Here is a 21,074-nt window from a genome sequence, read left to right as displayed (position 1 = left end):
GTGTGTCAAGATGTTACAGGACCTGCCCGATATAGTCGTCTCGGGCACTTCATGCTCCTCCAACTTTCCCTCAAGTTGAGATAAAGCCTGATTCCCTCGTCTTCCTTCTTTGGGATATAACATTTTGGCTTTCTGTTGTTTGGCAGGCTTATGTGGCCGATGGGAATTTTGCAACTGCGCAGAGTTTCTTGTTTGCATTTTTTGAACTGCTGTTCTCAAGTGCCCCCTCCTCTTTGCACATCTTCAAACTTGGGGCTAAGTAGCAATTAGTCTCTGAAGTCCAGAGGCCAAGAATCCCAGAGTTCAAAATGCCCGGGATCGGCCAATGGCGCTTGAGTTTAGATTGTAAATTTAAGTTTGTTGTGGCTAGCAGCGATGATGGAGCGATAGTACAATTAATCTACAGGCAGCAGGAAACAGTAATGTATTTAAAACCAATTTGTGGCATCAATCCTCTATTTGATAAGAAAATAAATGCTTTTGTATTACAGCCTTCGTTTTACTTAATGGAAAAGCTGAGCCAGGCTGACTCCAGGCTCACTTACAATTGTAGTAGTTGCTCCTGCTCTTGGGGGTTAGTCTGCATCTCCGTCCCCCATCCCCCCCACTGCTGCTCACTGCTGATCGCTGCCGGGTGTAGAGCTCCACCTCCACCCCAACTGAGACGGCTGTGGTCCGCGGGTTGCAGTTGCAGGATTTTCGTTGTTGCCGCAGAATATTCAGGGCAATTCTGAAGAGCTGGATGCCCCTGATGGATGGCGGCCTCACGGAGCGCTGTGCTCTCAGGCGCGACAGAGTAGGTGACGCTCCTCGTTCGAATGGTGGCAGCGGTAGTAGTATCAAACTCGAAAACCTGGACTAGATTCACCTCAGCTCTGCAGACACCTTTCTCTATGCACCGTTCTCTGCTGCCCACCGCTACTTTGTGATTCTCAGCCCTCAGCTCCTCCGGTGCCAGATGGATCAAAGCAGCGGCTGCCTGTTGGAATGCTGTTGGCCGGAGCACATGGGAGAGGGCAGTAGAGGAGCAGTGCAGTGGGGCCAGCCACACTCAGCTCTGTTGCACGGCTGCACCTATCACCTGGCCACAGTAGCTCGCTGGCGGACCCCAAGGACTCCACACAGGGGCAGAAAAGCAAACCTCAGCTGGGGCTCAGCAGAGAGCAACCCAGCGCCTCCTTGGTGCCTGGCAAGACTCCGCAAAATTCAGCACGATTTCGCGGGAGATGCGGTAACCGCGAGAGCCGCGGGAGGCAGGGATACGGATACAGAGGCAACGAGGTAGCAATACGGCTTCCTCCTCCTCCTCCACACTGCAGCCACACTGCAGCGGTAGACGGTCGATGCAAAAAAACGAACATTGGGGGTGAGTGTCTGAAAAGGTTCAGCGCTCCATCTATCATCTCCTTGTGTTTGCTTTGTTGCCCCTAAAAAAAGTAGGAAAGGAAAAATAAAATGATGATAAAAACTTGTTTTATAATTCCTTTTTTTGCCCAGTCTTGGGGGTGGTGCCAGGGGTGGTGACTGCAGGGAGTAGTAGATGCACTCCCTTTACTGCACATGATGGTTTGGTCGGCTGTCTCAGGCCAGCCAAACCATCATGCACAGTGAAAGCTTTTCCCAACCCAGCAACACAGCTGGTTTGAAAAGGAGGTACTGACTCCCAGTCTGTCCTAGAGAGCCAATCGAGGGCTCTCAGGCCAAGCCTGAAGCTGCTCTTATGCATGAGAGCAGCTTCGGGATTGGCTGCAGGACATTCTAGGAGCCTGTGCCACGTGGAGAAGAGTAGATTGCAGGTTTGTTTTTAACGTATTTTTTACACTTGTGACAACTATGCCTGTCCCACCTCCCCCTGCCAGCCCCACCCATCTTGCCACTCGTCCAATATACTGGCCACACCTGGCGTGGACTGGCGATGTGGATCCTCCAGTTTTTTCTTTCAGCCATAATCCCCTTCAAACCTCAAATTTAGCAAAAAAGTTGTATTTTCCTGACATTTCTGTGTGGGAAATTTGTAGGATCACCGCACTAGTACAAATTTCCAAACACCCAGAGATTCCCTCTGCCTATCGACCAAAATGACACTCACTCTGTGGGTGCCCATTTGGACCCACTTTGGCTCCCCCTCAATCTCTACAGGTTTTTGTCTCTTCCCTGTCGCAGGCACCTGGCCCACCCACACAAGTGAGGTATCTTTGTTATCGGGACACCTAGGGGATTGCTGGGAGGTGGGAAATTTGTGTCTGCCCAGTTGTCCCACAAATTTCCCACACTGAAATGTGAGGAAAATGTGATTTCTTTAAGCTAAATTTGAGATTTGCAAGCCATTCTGGGTAAGAAGACACTGGGAGATCCATGCAAGCCACACCTCCCTGGACTCCACTGAGTGTCTAGTTTTCAGAAATGTCTGGATTTGGTAGGTTTCCCTGGATGGCCGCCAAGCCCGGGACCAAAAACGCAAGTAACCCCCTTTGCAAAATCAGATCTTTTGTGATAGATAATTTTGATGTCTCCATAATAAGTTTTGGACCCTTCCCTATGGCAGGTACTTGGCCCACTCACCCAAGTGAGGTACCATTTTTATCAGGAGACCTAGGGAAATGCTGGGTGGTAGGACATTTGTGTTTGCCTGGTTATCCCACAAATTTCCCACACAGAAATATAAGGAAAAGTGATTTTTATTAGCTAAATTTGAGACTTGCAGGGCATTCTGGGTGGGATAAATGTAAATGTAAATGCAGTATTTGTAAAGCACTAACAGCATCCCAGCGCTGGGAGCCGTCGGGAAGATTAAGCAAGCTATTGCCCAGAGTCACATGGTGCTGGGCTGACCTGCCGCCGGTGCCGGAGATCGAACCGTGAGCCTCAGATTCTAGCGTCAGTCGCCCTGGCTGCGGCGCCACACCTCTTCCCTCTGATGGGTGATCCACACAAACCACACCTCCCTAGACTCCCCTGGGTGTGTAGTGTTCAGAGATATCTGGGTTTAGTACATCCCGGGACTAAAAACATAGGTGTCTACCTTGCAAAATCAAGTCTTTTTGTGATCAATAATTTTGAAGTCTCCACTGTACGTTTTGGGGCACTTTCTGTCACGAGCACTAGGCCACAATGAAAAACGTTGAACCTACAAGTCCTATATATCCCTGGAACCAGATGGATCCAGCAGACATAACAGTATATTGCTTTAAAAAATAGGCCATACTTTCAAGAAATTACAAGTGAAAACATTGGCAGAATTGGCTGTTTTTTTAACTCCATTTCAATATTTTTTTATTTGAACTGTTATTTTCCAAGGAAAACCTTGCAGGTTCGACACAAATGACCCTTTGCTGGATTGACTTTTGTCTACTTTTAGGAAATGAATAGCTTTCTGGGACCCATCATTGCTGTCACACCCCTTTTTCCCACTAACTGGAAGGCGGTTGAAAGCACAAAAAATAGGAAAAATTGGCTATGTCCTGTTGGGAAAATGTTGGTTTTATGACAAAAGTCTGCCTGTTCCTGAAGGCTAGGAAGATGGAAGTGTTCTTGCCAAAGATAACTATTTTTGTCTTCTCAGTGTTGAGCTTGAGATAGCTGGCTTTCGTCTAGTTAGAAATTTTGGTTAAGCTGGCAGTCAAATTGTTTCTTGTGTTGTGGGACTCGTATAAAGGGAGAGGATGAGCTGTGTGTCACAGGCATAGGAGAGAATGTTGATATTGTGTGCAGTGATGACGTTGACCAGAGGGATCATGTATGCATTGAAGAGGGTGAGGATGATGGGCAAACCTTGGCGCACTCCACAGAGGAGTATTCGAGCTTCTGAAGATTAAGATGGCTGGCTGACAGTTTGTGTTCTATTCATTAAAAAGGAGTAGATCCAACCCAGAGTGGGTCCTTGGATGTCCATTCGTATATGCGTCTGATGAGTATGTCAGATGCTGCAGAGAGATCCCAGAGGATGAGGGCAACTGTCACTCATGCCCTTATCACCAGCAAGTTGGAACATGCGGACGTCATCTGTGGTGGCAATGAGCGTTGTTTCTGTACTGTGGTTGGGCCTGAAGTCGTACTGTGTGACTTCAAGGCGATGGTAGTTGCTGAGGTGGTCAATGATGCACCTGTTGATGAACTTTCCTAAGGCTTTTGCCGAGTATGGTAGGTGGGAGTTATGTGTGTAGTTGCCAAGCGTGGGTGGATAACGGAGTTCTTATTGAGCAGGGGAGTGACAGTGGCATGTTTCCAGGTGTCCTTCGATAGACGCATTGAGAATGGGTGTTAGTGCTTCGCTGATTGAGTCCTTCGGTGGGGACCTGGGCCAGAAAAGCCCCCTGACTGGTTGAACTTCACATGATGGCAGTGGTTTGGACAGCAGCGGCAGTGAGCACATGGTCAGGGTTTATTCTTTGAGGATGTTGGCGTTTGGTTGAGGATCAAATTTGCAGTGTATGGAGGTAGTTTTGTTACAGAAGAATTCAGAGGGTTTGTTTGAGGTGGCTGAAGAAGTTGTGAAATCTTTGATGGTGAAGATTTCCTTGCTGTTATTTGTGCTGGCTTGATGTTTTGAAAGTACTGGTGGTAGCATCCTATGGTGGTTTTGAGATGTTTAGCTCCATTCTCCTCTTGTGTTCCAGTTGCTTTCAGTGATGTTACTTCAGAAAGAGATCCTCTATGTACCAACTGGCATGTAGTTGGGCTCTTGTTATTGGGTTGCTCTTGAAGTCGCTTTTGAGGGAAGCCAGGATGTTAGTGAATACGGTGATCTAGTAATTGGAATTCTTTTTTTTTTTTTTTTTTTTTTGTTGAAAAACCTTTATTGACATTTCGATCATTGACAAGTATGGGCCTACAACCCCCCAGGGCCGGCCGCCAAGCAATCAGAGCAATAAGGTCAAATATAAGCACATGCGGCGCCTCGGTAAGCAAAATCTTCATGCTAAGATAGTCCGGCCCGGGAGCCGCGCAGGTAGGACACCAGGAGAAAAAGGGTTTTTCATTTTATAATGGAACAAGACAGTAGGATCAGGTGCCAAACAATTTCCCAACAGCGATAAAGGGCAGGCCGCATGATAGACGTTAGCAATAAACAGCAATCTATTGAATCAATGGCGCAAACACAGGAAAGTCCGCATGGGGAGGAATATCAAAAACAGTTGCGCCTGCAGGCCCCCATACGTAACGCCCAGAGAACACCCCGGAAACTGTGGCACACACGGAGAGGCAACGGTTCACAGCAAAAGAGGCGTACCACGCTGATCCCAGAAAAGAAGAAGCAAGAAGAAACGGAGAAGAAAAAGGAGGCCATGGAAAAGGAGATAAAGACTGAGAAAGAAAAGAGTCTCCCCCCCAACCCCCCACCCTGCACCTCTGCAAATGAGTATGGCCCCTCCCCCCAGCAGTGTGCCTGTCGCCCTGGAACTAGACCCGAAATATAGAAGAAACAGGGAAAAAGGAATAAGAAAGAACCCCACCAGGCGGGGGGGTGGAGAAAGTATAATAAACTGGAGGAGGGCCTTCAGAACATACCCCCGGCTTCTCCCTCCCGCACAGTAAGGTCCCCCAACAGCAAACAATAAGTAGCACCAAATCGACCATAACAAAAGGGGGAATGGGGAGCATTGTGCACCGAATATGCTAGTAGCTATGTCCTGAGAGTACACAACCATGAGTCCGCCCGTCTACCAGATGACCACCCCGAGGGATCAGCCTCATCCCTGACCACTCTTGGCGATGCTGCCCATGCCTACCCCTCGACCCAGCGCCATGTCCGATGTTCCAAGGTGAAGGGATGTCCCAAAACAACCGGGAAGCGACGCACATAGGCGGGGTGGAAGTCCCAGAACACCAACACAGTCCGCATCTCGGAGGGACGTCTTTCCCAGTGCTGCCCCAGGGTCTGCACTGCACACAAGGTCCGGGAAGGCTGAATCATCCAAAATAGACAGATATTGCTGGTAATGTCCCTGGGTCACCGGAGGTCGTGCACGGGACGAGGCCACCACCTTCCACTCGGAACCACTACCTCCGGAACAGATCAAACCCTCAGTCAGCCGATCATACGGTAGCATACTGTCCGGAGTGTCCGGCTGCGCACTAATCGCAGGGATGGCCGCGACATTATACTCCTGTGTGCAGTGTGGGAAGTCCCTGTGTAACTGTGGACCGGCATGCCGCCATTGTCCCAACGCTGATGCCACACCATCGATCTTACTCCCCAAGACCCCGATGCCACGAGCCAAGGAGAAATGAAGGGCACCAAGGGCCTCAAGGAGGTCGCCGTACCCCAGCACTGCTCTCCGCGGTCGCTCTGCCACACTCCCAAAAGTCACACACTCCCAATCCTGCTGCGACCCGGTGGACAGGATAGTAGGCTGCATCGCAACAAGATGGCCGCCGGGGAGGCCCGACTCGTATTTGGGCCGGGACCCAGGGACAAGCGCCTCGGGGTCCACGTCGCTGGAGACAGGGGTCCGGGGGCAGGTACAAATTCAGCCGTTGCGTGGACTCGGGCAACAGTCGTCTCCACCAAGGACCAGCAGCCGCGAAAATCCGGGAGCAGTCCGCAAGGATCAGGGCGAGCTAGGGGCGGCGTCCGGGCAGCTCACCGTCAAAGGCAGGGGCAAACACCGAAGAATCTGAGAATTGCACCCCCGGGCATGCCCTCGATCCGCTACGCTTTAGCAACGGGAGCGGCCGTGGCGGGATGCAGGCCGGGGGCAGCACCGCTCCGGTGGACCGACTCCACCCAGTCACCACAGGCCGTTGTTGTTAAACTGCCACCCGGCCAAGGCGTCCACTCGAGGTCCCGGCTCCGGGGCTGCACGGGCCGCAAAGTTCATCCGCAGATTTCTCAGGCGGTACAGTAGCCAGAAACCCCGGAGTCACACGATCGGTTGCCACTCTCATTCACAAACACGATCCCATGGCGCAAACTGAGGATCTAGTACAGGATATCCGTGCGGGATGCGGAGGTTCACGGAGCCGGGAATCTACGCTGCCGTCCCGGTCGCCATCTTGGCTCCTCCCCCTAGTAATTGGAATTCTTAATGACTTTCCACAAGCTGCTGATGTGCCAGGTCAGTGCACAGTGAGGGAGTAAGCTTATTCCTCTTCTGTGATGTTTTTCGAGCTGTGGCAGGCAGATCTAATGGTGGTAGGTCTGTGGTGGTGCAGGACGAGAATGATGAAACTGACGAGGGCATGGTCTCTCCAGGGCATCATTGGTAGTGGCTTGTCGACTGTTGCTGAGGAAGATGAAAATCGTGTCCAACAGGTGTGCAGCTGACTGGCTGGGTCTGGTGATGTCTGGGTGAGACTGAGGTTTCTGTGGATTTCTTGGAGGGACGTAGTAGCATTTGGGTCAGTGAGGTAGTCCAGGTGCAAGTACAGGTCTTTGAGGAGCATAAAGGTGCTGGATTTGATGATGAGGGGTGCAATACATTCCATGATGTTACTGGCGAAGTTGGTGCGTGGTCCTGGTGGTGTATATACAATGGCTCTGCTCAATTTGGCTGTTATGCTTACCTTGAATTTGAGGTGTTGCATGTAACTGATGGTGGTGTCTGTGGAGGCGATGCAGCTATTGGTGTCTTCGAATATGATGGTGACTCAGCCTCCGGACTTGTGCTGATGGTCTAGCCTAATGATCTTGTAGTCAGTGGGGGTGGCAGTAATGATGACCAGTGCCAAAGTAGGGTACAGTCAGGTCTGTGTAAGGAAGTGCAGGTCTGGAACGGGGTCATGCAGTAGGTCCCTTATTTCTGTGGCATATGTGGCAATCCAGCAGGTGTTGTGGAGCACACATGTGAGAGTGGAATGCCGTGTAGGTGAGGGTTGGCCTACTTGAGTGTGTGTGGATGGGGTGCTATTGATGCTGGAGTTGGTGGAGGAGGGTACAGGAGAGTGCATGAGAACTTTCAGGATAACACAAGACAAGGCCAACCGTATATGCCCCCGAGGACCCGGGTCAATATATATTGCATAAACCTTAATCCTGTGGACTAATTCCAAATCTTGGAAACGCCTCAATGATTTGGAGGAATCTAAAACTTGATGCAACATAAAGTTCCTCCTACATTACATGAATGTCAAAAAAAGGAATAATAGTCTGCTAGAGGCTTCTGTCAATTACATATATTACTAAATCATATGCAATGTTTGTGAACAAGTGAACACACAGTGCAGACGACGCAGTACTCAAAAAGTGAACAAATATTTACATTATACGTGACTTAAGACACTGTACAACTCCCCCTGGTTTTGCACGTTATTCATGAGTGTACATAGTAAGGTGCTGAATAAACAATCCACAGATCCTATTTATATCACTTTGTATAAAAACCAAGGAGGGTTTTGTTGATGTTTTGACCCTGTATGAATGTTACGGTCTCTTCACGACCAAGTCATTTGAATATTCAACCTCTATACAATGGAGAAAGAAACTGAATTCAATCCTCCGTTCCAAAAATTCTTAAAAAATAATGTACTCTGCAATGCATGATGTATCCAAATGTGCTACCACTCACCCACATCTGAGTCCGGATATGCGTCTAATAGAGTCCGCTGTATTTTCCTCAGCAATGAACTCACAGCGTAAAGAGGTATGAGATTGAAAGACAATTTAATGTGTCTGTACATAATTATAATATTACAAAACATATCCCCACTGGTTATATGGTGTTAGTCATGGGTCTAAGTTGAGATCTGAGTGCACCTGTGTTGGTACTCTACCACAAGCAGAAGGCATACTATATCCACTGTGAAAGCCACCACCAGTGTGGCCCAAAAATAGGATGAACCATTCTCCAAATCTAATCAACAGTACCTTACAAAAAGGTAGTTATTTGTTCCCTCCACTCCACTATGAATGTGAAAAAGGTGTGTGTGGACTCACACTTAGCTGGTGGTATGTGTGTGGACTAGTGTTTGGCACACTGTGTGTAGACTAGCGCTTGCTTCGCGGTGTGAGTGGACAGGTGCTTGGCAGGCAGTATGTGTGGATGGTGCTTGGCTGGCAGTGTGCGTGGATTGTGCTTGGCTGATGGTGTGCGCAGCAGCTGCTATCTCTGCTATGGCACAGGAGCATGGTCCCTTGCTCACTTTGACACTGGATGCAAGCTAGCCTGCCAGATGAAGGGTGTTAACCAGAAACCGGTCCTAGGATGCTTGTTTCCGGTTCAGGGAAGACCTGGCTTGGCTGTTCGGGCTGGACTGTTCCCATGAGGCACAGGGTCAAGACTGATTTGCATATAGCTAGGTCTGAACTGAGGTGGCGAGGTGAGCTAAAGAGTGATGATGGATTCAACCCAGATCTGTGACTGATAGATAGATATAAAGATAGATATATTTATTTGCACAATTAATTAAAATCATTGCAATTCATACAAAAAGAACATAAAAAGCACTTTCCGCTCTCGATTTAAAAATGTTTTTTTTTTAAAGGGAAAGGGGAGGAAGTTCATGGCTGACACAGCAGAGGTTCATGGATGGTATCTACTGGTACAATTGAGTTAATCTTAATAATTAATTTTCAAATCGGGCGGCCATCTGAGCTGAGTCCCCCTTCATACACTCCTCTATGGCTTCTTGGCGTGTCCGCACATTGAGAATTCTCCAGATGGGGCGCAGTCCAAAAGTTCGAAAGGGGAGTAAAATTCTACAGATGCACAAAACGTGTATTAAGTTTTCTTCCCCGTTGTTGCAAAAACGACACTGAGAGGGTGTATCTGCCTTGTACCTCCATCCGTACTTGTACGCCATCAGGGGGATTAGTCCAAAGCGTAGTCTCATTAACTGGTGTTTCACCGATGGCTTCATGGAGGATGACAGATAATGTGGTAAGGTTTTAAGATCATAAAGTTTTAACGCCCAACTGCCATTGGATAGATTTTTCACGGATAATGCATCGTGTTCCACTGAAAGGATCTTTGCTTGTTTGGTCAGAGCTTTGACAGCCACCCCTATGGGCAGCGGGCTCGCCCATAGATCATGAGCTTCTAGTGCGTCCAAACAGAATATTAAAAATGTATTCCAGGAAGTGCTGGGGTTGTTTAACAATGACCAGATGCAACTCTTTAGTGTGGAGTCATGTGCCACTTTGGTTTTGGCACAGTAGGCAATGAATCTTGCTTTCATGATCCAATGTTGGGAAAACAAGCGGAACTCCATATGGATTTGGGCGTGAGAGGTCGCGTTGGGTAGGTGAAACAATGTGAAAACAGACTGATTGCATTCTATCCAACCAGGTGAGCATTTTATCTTTAAAAGTAGTGGCGCCAAAGGCTATAGTGGATAGTAGTTTAACAGCTATCACTCTGATTAACAGAGTGAAGTCAGGAGAATAGAGAGCTTTCTTGGCTCTTAAGAAGGCCCCTCTCCAGGCTGCGAGACACACCTTGCATTGCAGCGATTTGCGGACCCGGGCTCCCTCTGTGGTCTAGCCACACTCCAAGATATTTATATGTGGTAACTACCTCTATAGGTTTCCCAGCGATGTACCAGGGGTGCTGTCTCGCTCGACATCTCGAGACTACCATCACCTTGGTTTTAGAGATATTAATCTTCACAGCATTTGTTTAACAATATGTTGCCAAGGAATCACAAAGTCATTGGAGGCCCACCTGAGTTTGATCAAGGAAAATCGTATCATCTGCGTATTGCATTGACTGGATTTTAACAGATGCGATTCTTGGTGGAAAAGCTCGAGAGCGGGCCAGCCACTCCGGTAAATCTGCGAGGTACAAATTAACGAGTAGGGGGGCCAAAATGCATCCCTGCTTTAGGCCTCTGTTGGTCAGGATTTTATTGGTTGTAGACCAGTTAGCGGAGACTTTTATTTTGACCCAGGTATCAGAATACAGAGCGATGAGGGCATTCAATAGGGTCTGGGGGATGCCACATTTGAACGGTTTCTCCCAAAGCCTGGGACGGACGACGTTGTCAAATGCCTTTTGGAAATCAATAAATCCCAAGAACAGCAATTTTCCCTTTGTTGCAAATGTAACCTCAATCATGTGGGCTAAGCAGATCAGATTGTCCTCAATGTGGCAGCCCTTTTGGAAGCCAGTTTGTGTAAAAGGTATTAGTTTACGGTCTTCCCCGCAACTGATGAATTCTTGTAATATGACGCTTGTATAGGCCTTCCCATCAACATCAAGGAGTGCAATCATCTGATAGTTATCGGTATTAGATCGCTGACCTTTTTTGTAGATTGAGACGAGGAGAGAACCTCGCCAAGAGTCAGGAATGGGTCCGCCCATTCTGCATGCCTCAAATAGGGAGGCCAAGAGCGCTGCCCACTTGTGAGTCGAAGCTTTATATGTCTTTGTTGGTAACCCATTGGGGCCGGGGGCCCCTCCTGGACGCATTCGTTTTATGATAAGGGCAACTTGATTGGGGGCGATCTTGATAGTAGGTGACGTTCCAGTATGGGGATTCGGGGGAGTAGAGCTGTGATAATTACGCCAGTTGTATCTGTCGGGCTCAACTTAAAGAACTTCAATATGAGCCTCCCAGTCAGTGTGGGAGACATTTGTTGCAGTGGATGGTTGGTCTGATCTAGCAGTCCTATTTACCCAGCTCCCAAATCTCTTTTGATCCTTTGATTTTATAATTTCGTGGACAAATGTTCAATGCTGTTCTTCTTTTATCCTTTTATACTTTAACATTGTCTCCCTATACTCTTTATGAGTAGTCCATATCTTCTCTCGTAAGAATTTGTGATCTATGTTGGTATATGTGCATTTACGCAATAAAGTGTTTAATTTGTGTTTAAAGCTCAACATAGTGTGCTTGTAGTCACTGAGGTGGGGTATAGATGAGGGGAATTATTTGACATTTTAACACTCTTTACAGATAGATTTTTTTTAAGGTCCTTCACTACCTGTTCCCAAGACAGTGTCGTCAGCTGACCACTAAACTCATGGTTCAAGTTTTCCAAAAAGTTAACCACCTTCTCTTCAATTGCCTCTTGTTGGTCCAAAGTCCACCGTAGCTTTCTAATAGGCTCCAATATTGATTCTTTCCCAATCAAGTAGTTTTTTGGGCAGGAGCTCTGCTTGGATAGAACTTTGTTAGGATGGCATGATCACTTTCCAATGAAGGGGTTACCACAAATTCCTGGACGAATTGGAAGTGGGCGACCAAGATCCATATGTAATCCAAGGTAGCCATTCTGAAGGGGGACACATGGGTGTAAGCTGCGGGCGAATCTGAATCCAGTCTACCGTTTAAAATACGGAGCCCTAGTTGGTTTAAGCACACAGCCACCTTTGTCCCTTGATTATCCTTCCGTTGGTACTGGCACCTTATATCTGTGATAGCCCACATTTGGTTGTCCAGTGAGAATAGAAGGGAGAGGTCCAAGCCTGTCTCCATTAGGTTAGCATTAAAGTCTCCCATTACAAGCCACATATCGTTTGGGAAATGTACAAAGAGGTCTCTCATGATAGGGAGAATTTTATTCCAGGTTGACTCTCGCTTGATTTTGGAGGGATGTCGATAAATACAACCAAGGATAATAGTTTGTTGTTTGGAGTTATTTTTTCCCAGTGGTTGTGACTGAATATTGATAAAAATATAATCGCCTTGCTCTTCACAAATTGAGGAGACCTTTAGGGCCAAGTTGTACTTAAGAGCGATTAATACGCCTTCTGACGCATGACCGCCTACTTGAGATGCAATTGCACAGGTTTCATTAACAGTGTAGTCCTCCCAGGTGGTAAATTGCAAGGACCAGGTTTCTTGCAGGGTAATAATATCATAGTTTTGAGAGAGGTCGTTACTCTTTCAGCTTTTTCCTTTGTTAGACCTCGGATGTTCCAGGATCAGATTCTAAGGTGGTGGACTGTATCTTCACTGGTTTTATGTCCACTTGGGATGTTATGTGCTTCACCCTAAGGTGTGGGAGAGCCAAGACCAGTCTTGGGAGTTCTGTCGTTTTAGCGCACATTGGCAGGAGCCTCCTACTCTAGATGTTATTTGTAGCAGGTTCTTTTTCCAGGGCGCTATTTGGGTAGACGCTAGGGAGCCACACAGAACTGAAGTAGGCAACTGGCTGGTTAATTCACTGTTAGACAAGGTTGGAGTGTTGAAATCCTTTAAAGCATTTAGAATTTTATCCTTTAGAAAAACAGGGTATTTAGCTTTAGCCACAAGACTTGTCTGAATGCCCCAATCGCCCAAACGATCTTTATTCAACAGTAGGGCTGCGGCTATATCTTTACTGTAGAAAGTTACTACCGTGGTCTCATTTATTTGGCCCTGTTCTGGGGCGATAAAAGCGACACTTTTAATGTCTGTTGTTTTTATATTTTCTAGTCCTAGAAGGTGCGAGAACAAATTTAGGAGGTTTCCTCTATTGAGGATGTCCCATTTCCCTTGGGATAGGTACTCTGGGTACAGTGTTAATTTTTTACCTTGGTGATTGGATTGTTCCAGAGTCATTCAATACAACTTTCTTTTAATGTACAAGTTTAATTTCTGAGTCATCTTTAGGCATCTCGGTCTTAAGAGGTTGATTTAGGCCTTCTGGTTTGTTCACATTAGAGCAGTGCGGACTGACCTCATAAGGTACCAATTTCTCTTTTGTGCTCACTTGGGGGGACTCCTGCCTCTGGTCCACTATTTCCAAGGAGTTCAGTTCCTTATTGTTTCGTTTCATTTTGGGGCCATCTATAAGATTAACTTGTATGGCTATCTCCTCTGTGGGTTTTCTTATGTTATGGCCCTCTTTCTCAATTTCACATAACTGTCTTAAATCGCTACGGCTTGTGGGTTCATAAAGGACATCCCGGCCCGTGGACTTTCTCACACCATGTTGGGTGGAGAGTCGGTTGCTTGATGAGTTTGTGGGTTTATCCGAAGTCTTTAGGGCTTGTGGGTTCTTTTTTTTCCATACAGTTCCCAATTTTCTCCTTTGGGCTAAGCACGGTGCATTGAGTGAGTTCGGGCTTATAATGACCCACACTTTGCACAACTATAGTTTGTACTGGGAGGGGAGTGTCTAAGATTCCTCCTCCATTGATGTTTTTGCTGGATGCAGAGGCTGTGTTGGCTTTCGATTCATTATCAGGTCTGAGCCAACGTAATAGCACTCCATTCTTTTTCCTAGCATTGTTTAGTTTCTTTGGTCTCATCTTGTTTTTCCTGGACAAATGTTGTCTATCGGTCAGGGGTGCAGTTGTCATCTTCAATGGTTCGGTGGAGTAGGGCAGATTGTTGACGCCTTTTACAATATTGGGTTGGGAGGTAGTTACATGAGTGAGATGTTCTTGATTGGAGTTATTGGCGACATTTGTTATGTATATTTTAGTTGGGGTGGATTCGTGGTCTTGTTTATCAACAATTTTCAGACATTTGATCTGGTGGTCTTGTATGAAAATAGTCTGCTGTTCTAGGCAATCAGAGGGGTCATTGACATACGACTGGGTTCTTGCTTTGGGGTCGGTCTTAATGTCCCCTGAGTGCTCTATGCTTTGGAATTGTTGTTTTCTTAAAGTAGGCCAGTGTGAGTGTTGGCCCAATAATGGCTGGGAGGGAGTGGATTTCGGCATGCGTCTACATGCCTCTTTCTTCAGGTCCTCTATTAAAGTGGACATTACTTCCGGGAGGGTTTCTAACTTTTTTAAATATCAGGTTACAGCTACACCCGCTGTTGGTTTGGCTTGACGCTATATTATTTTGGGCTCTGCATATCAGGGAGTTTAGTTGGTCTAGTTTAGTGTCGATTTTAGTTATTAGACCAGCTATCAGCTGCAAGATATTTAATTGGGCATCCAGTTTATCTGCATGCACTCACCATTGAGTTTAGAGCTTGGTTGGTATCTGAGAGTAGCATCTCGACCTTGTGTGTAGTGGGAGTATAACATGGCTCCCTAAACTGGAGTTCAGAGAATCGCTGGTCTTACTTTGGCAATGTATGGGAATTGGGTTTGTGTTTATAGAGCTACTAGTTGAGCACAATCGCTTTCTTACGTTATTTAAATTTTTTGAATTTTGCTATTGGTTGAAATCATCGTGGCTGGCTCTACTATTATTTATGAACATTAGATGAGTATTAAATGGGAACCCCTAGTACTAGCCTGATAAAGATCTTTAAGGTGGTTATTAGGCATTTACTCACAGGGTACTCAAGTTGGTGTGGAGGCGGGCAGGGGAAAATCAAACTTAAACCTTTGGGCACCGGGCTCCAATGTGCCATTGGGTTCTATTGCTTCTATTTCGACGGGCGATGGACACAATAAACTTATATGCTGGGATGTAAAGCTCACTGAACTGTTGGACAAAATCCAGATTGGAGATTCTAATAGAATCTGAGCTGGATCGTGGGTTGGGGCAAAGGCTTTGTCCTCTCGAGAGTCCAGAAGCACCGACCGTTCGGCTGTTTCTTGATAGACCCCGGCTAACTTCAAATTGTCTGCGGTACTATCAGGGGGTCTGGGCACACTCAGGATTGGCTTATTATTTTGCAGGTTATCCCGGTGATTTTCTTGAGATGCCCTTTGAGGGAGGGAAGAAGTTGGTTTTACTGGGGCTGGGACCCTCCCATGAATAATAATTTCTGGGTAGAGAACATCCGGGGGGAATGTACTTGTTCGAGATTCCTCACATTGGTTATGGGATTTTAAGCTCTCAGAACTCATGGAGGGGATTTCTTGCTTGTGCATTATGGCTTCTTTAACAGGCCGCTTAAAATAGTCTCTTATGTCACCAGTGTCTCTGGTGTCACAATTATTCCGATTGACTGGCACTGGGGCTTGTCCTTGCTGCACTTCCTTGTGAGATTCTTGGTTTTCTTCAGACGGGTGTGTCAAGATGTTACAGGACCTGCCCGATATAGTCGTCTCGGGCACTTCATGCTCCTCCAACTTTCCCTCAAGTTGAGATAAAGCCTGATTCCCTCGTCTTCCTTCTTTGGGATATAACATTTTGGCTTTCTGTCGTTTGGCAGGCTTATGTGGCCGATGGGAATTTTGCAACTGCGCAGAGTTTCTTGTTTGCATTTTTTGAACTGCTGTTCTCAAGTGCCCCCTCCTCTTTGCACATCTTCAAACTTGGGGCTAAGTAGCAATTAGTCTCTGAAGTCCAGAGGCCAAGAATCCCAGAGTTCAAAATGCCCGGGATCGGCCAATGGCGCTTGAGTTTAGATTGTAAATTTAAGTTTGTTGTGGCTAGCAGCGATGATGGAGCGATAGTACAATTAATCTACAGGCAGCAGGAAACAGTAATGTATTTAAAACCAATTTGTGGCATCAATCCTCTATTTGATAAGAAAATAAATGCTTTTGTATTACAGCCTTCGTTTTACTTAATGGAAAAGCTGAGCCAGGCTGACTCCAGGCTCACTTACAATTGTAGTAGTTGCTCCTGCTCTTGGGGGTTAGTCTGCATCTCCGTCCCCCATCCCCCCCACTGCTGCTCACTGCTGATCGCTGCCGGGTGTAGAGCTCCACCTCCACCCCAACTGAGACGGCTGTGGTCCGCGGGTTGCAGTTGCAGGATTGTCGTTGTTGCCGCAGAATATTCAGGGCAATTCTGAAGAGCTGGATGCCCCTGATGGATGGCGGCCTCACGGAGCGCTGTGCTCTCAGGCGCGACGGAGTAGGTGACGCTCCTCGTTCGAATGGTGGCGGCGGTAGTAGTATCAAACTCGAAAACCTGGACTAGATTCACCTCAGCTCTGCAGACACCTTTCTCTATGCACCGTTCTCTGCTGCCCACCGCTACTTTGTGATTCTCAGCCCTCAGCTCCTCCGGTGCCAGATGGATCAAAGCAGCGGCTGCCTGTTGGAATGCTGTTGGCCGGAGCACATGGGAGAGGGCAGTAGAGGAGCAGTGCAGTGGGGCCAGCCACACTCAGCTCTGTTGCACGGCTGCACCTATCACCTGGCCACAGTAGCTCGCTGGCGGACCCCAAGGACTCCACACAGGGGCAGAAAAGCAAACCTCAGCTGGGGCTCAGCAGAGAGCAACCCAGCGCCTCCTTGGTGCCTGGTAAGACTCCGCAAAATTCAGCACGATTTCGCGGGAGATGCGGTAACCGCGAGAGCCGCGGGAGGCAGGGATACGGATACAGAGGCAACGAGGTAGCAATACGGCTTCCTCCTCCTCCTCCACACTGCAGCCACACTGCAGCGGTAGACGGTCGATGCAAAAAAACGAACATTGGGGGTGAGTGTCTGAAAAGGTTCAGCGCTCCATCTATCATCTCCTTGTGTTTGCTTTGTTGCCCCTAAAAAAAGTAGGAAAGGAAAAATAAAATGATGATAAAAACTTGTTTTATAATTCCTTTTTTTGCCCAGTCTTGGGGGTGGTGCCAGGGGTGGTGACTGCAGGGAGTAGTAGATGCACTCCCTTTACTGCACATGATGGTTTGGTCGGCTGTCTCAGGCCAGCCAAACCATCATGCACAGTGAAAGCTTTTCCCAACCCAGCAACACAGCTGGTTTGAAAAGGAGGTACTGACTCCCAGTCTGTCCTGGAGAGCCAATCGAGGGCTCTCAGGCCAAGCCTGAAGCTGCTCTTATGCATGAGAGCAGCTTCGGGATTGGCTGCAGGACATTCTAGGAGCCTGTGCCACGTGGAGAAGAGTAGATTGCAGGTTTGTTTTTAACGTATTTTTTACACTTGTGACAACTATGCCTGTCCCACCTCCCCCTGCCAGCCCCACCCATCTTGCCACTCGTCCAATATACTGGCCACACCTGGCGTGGACTGGCGATGTGGATCCTCCAGTTTTTTCTTTCAGCCATAATCCCCTTCAAACCTCAAATTTAGCAAAAAAGTTGTATTTTCCTGACATTTCTGTGTGGGAAATTTGTAGGATCACCGCACTAGTACAAATTTCCAAACACCCAGAGATTCCCTCTGCCTATCGACCAAAATGACACTCAATCTGTGGGTGCCCATTTGGACCCACTTTGGCTCCCCCTCAATCTCTACAGGTTTTTGTCTCTTCCCTGTTGCAGGCACCTGGCCCACCCACACAAGTGAGGTATCTTTGTTATCGGGACACCTAGGGGATTGCTGGGAGGTGGGAAATTTGTGTCTGCCCAGTTGTCCCACAAATTTCCCACACTGAAATGTGAGGAAAATGTGATTTCTTTAAGCTAAATTTGAGATTTGCAAGCCATTCTGGGTAAGAAGACACTGGGAGATCCATGCAAGCCACACCTCCCTGGACTCCACTGAGTGTCTAGTTTTCAGAAATGTCTGGATTTGGTAGGTTTCCCTGGATGGCCGCCAAGCCCGGGACCAAAAACGCAAGTAACCCCCTTTGCAAAATCAGATCTTTTGTGATAGATAATTTTGATGTCTCCATAATAAGTTTTGGACCCTTCCCTATGGCAGGTACTTGGCCCACTCACCCAAGTGAGGTACCATTTTTATCAGGAGACCTAGGGAAATGCTGGGTGGTAGGACATTTGTGTTTGCCTGGTTATCCCACAAATTTCCCACACAGAAATATAAGGAAAAGTGATTTTTATTAGCTAAATTTGAGACTTGCAGGGCATTCTGGGTGGGATAAATGTAAATGTAAATGCAGTATTTGTAAAGCACTAACAGCATCCCAGCGCTGGGAGCCGTCGGGAAGATTAAGCAAGCTATTGCCCAGAGTCACATGGTGCTGGGCTGACCTGCCGCCGGTGCCGGAGATCGAACCGTGAGCCTCAGATTCTAGCGTCAGTCGCCCTGGCTGCGGCGCCACACCTCTGATGGGTGATCCACACAAACCACACCTCCCTAGACTCCCCTGGGTGTGTAGTGTTCAGAGATATCTGGGTTTAGTACATCCCGGGACTAAAAACATAGGTGTCTACCTTGCAAAATCAAGTCTTTTTGTGATCAATAATTTTGAAGTCTCCACTGTACGTTTTGGGGCACTTTCTGTCACGAGCACTAGGCCACAATGAAAAACGTTGAACCTACAAGTCCTATATATCCCTGGAACCAGATGGATCCAGCAGACATAACAGTATATTGCTTTAAAAAATAGGCCATACTTTCAAGAAATTACAAGTGAAAACATTGGCAGAATTGGCTGTTTTTTTAACTCCATTTCAATATTTTTTTATTTGAACTGTTATTTTCCAAGGAAAACCTTGCAGGTTCGACACAAATGACCCTTTGCTGGATTGACTTTTGTCTACTTTTAGGAAATGAATAGCTTTCTGGGACTAACTGGAAGGCGGTTGAAAGCACAAAAAATAGGAAAAATTGGCTATGTCCTGTTGGGAAAATGTTGGTTTTATGACAAAAGTCTGCCTGTTCCTGAAGGCTAGGAAGATGGTACTTTTAGCACCACATACCCTTTGTTGATCTCGTTTGCAGGGAGACAAACTGATGCTTTCTTCTGCAGCACTTTTGCCCCATTTTTTCCCCAAAAACAAAATGTAGCTGTATTTTGGCTAATTTCTTGATCCCCTCCGAGGGAATGCACAAATCCTAGGTACCTTCCGAATCCAGAGGATGTTGGAATAAAAGGGCGCATATTTGGTGTGGATATCTAATGTGGACAAAATGTTACGGGGGCCTAAGTATGAATTACCACGAATAGCCAAAAAATGACTTCGTACGGGGGGAGGGGGGGGGAGGTCCAGCAGCGAAGGGGTTAAAAGTAGTCTTGTCTGGTCCGTAGAATAACAGCAGGGAACTGCAACTGACAAGAACCAGGAATGGCTTGTGAGTGAAATAAAAAAAAATACAATTTTTCCATACAAGTCAATGACTATTAACTAATACATGTTAATATATATGTCAGTCACTCTGCAGGCTCTAAAATAAACATTTGCTGAACAATTTGCCATGGAGTTCGTCCGTATCCTCTGTTCAAGAGTTGGGATACAATGTTGCGCATATATATATATATATATATATATATATATATTATCTACTGGCGGTCGCCAGTAGATAGTTATAGTTAGGACCTATTTTCCATAGGAAATCCCCAACATTCTATTGGGAATATCTTTGGCGCCGATTGACGAATCTTCGCGAAATTCTCCAAACTTTTGGCCAGCTCCACTCTGCTCCTACCCTGAAAGTTTTGCGGTGATCCGTGAAGCGGGGGCCGAGAAAAAAGGGGGTCCCAAAACGCGTTTTCCCCATGCAATTTCCCATAGGATCTGTTGTCGCAGCTACAGCCCGAACCGCTGAACGGAATGACACCAAATTTGGCAAAGAGGTAGTCCTCAGTTTGGACTCGTGCCCTTTGCATATTTGGTGTGAATCTGTTCAGTAGTTACTGAGAAAATTAGGGTAAAAAAGTTAGTGATATCTATGGCAGCGGAGTATCCGTGGACCGTACCCGCACCGTAAGCGCACCCTCCCCGAACGGAGCGCGCACCCTCCCGATCGCGCGCCGAATGCTAATTGGCTGTCGAGCGTCTCTCTACATTCGAAACCAGGAACTGTTGGCGGCCATTTTCTGCCTCGGTAGAAGCGAGGCTGAAGATGGAAGGGGAATAAGTGTGTAAAAGATATAAAGCGGGCAGAGTGGAAATACTCTGACCCGCTAGATCTGCTTAGGGGGTCCCAGAAGGACCCCCTGTGGCCCCCCTTTTTTTTAAAACAAAAAAGCGGTGAAATGCGGACGGTGCGCGCATCCTATCGCGTTGGATGCATGGATTCTCTCGCGGTGGTGGCGCGGATCCACGGCAACGTTTTTTGAAAAACGACAAGAAATCATTGGTTGTATAACAACTTTCTACACTGAAAGGTAGGGTGTATATTTTTGTTTTTTAAAGGTATGATTGTTATTGGTTAACAAAAACAGATTGTAAGGAACATTATATATGATAAGCTGATATGTTGAAAAGTCAAGCACACTACCTGTCTTGTGTAGGAACATTGTGTGCTGAACTTGTGACCTGTGAGCTCAGTGCAGTGTTCCATGACCTGTTTCTATGGTAACAGGCAGATTGGGGGAAGGGTTGAAATGTATTTCAGTTGGAAAGGGTTGAAATGATTAACCAATAGAAATGTGTGTTCGCTTTTGAGTTTATGTGCGAAGGATTGTGATTTGATGTTTACATGTATATGTGTGGAAAATGAAAGGGAAACTTTTTTATTCTTTGCTTTTGCTGAGAGGTTCA

This window comes from Triturus cristatus, chromosome 4_2 (genome assembly GCF_964204655.1).
Source record: "Triturus cristatus chromosome 4_2, aTriCri1.1, whole genome shotgun sequence".
Lineage (NCBI taxonomy): Eukaryota > Metazoa > Chordata > Amphibia > Caudata > Salamandridae > Triturus > Triturus cristatus.
Note: the sequence above shows the minus strand (reverse complement) of the source record.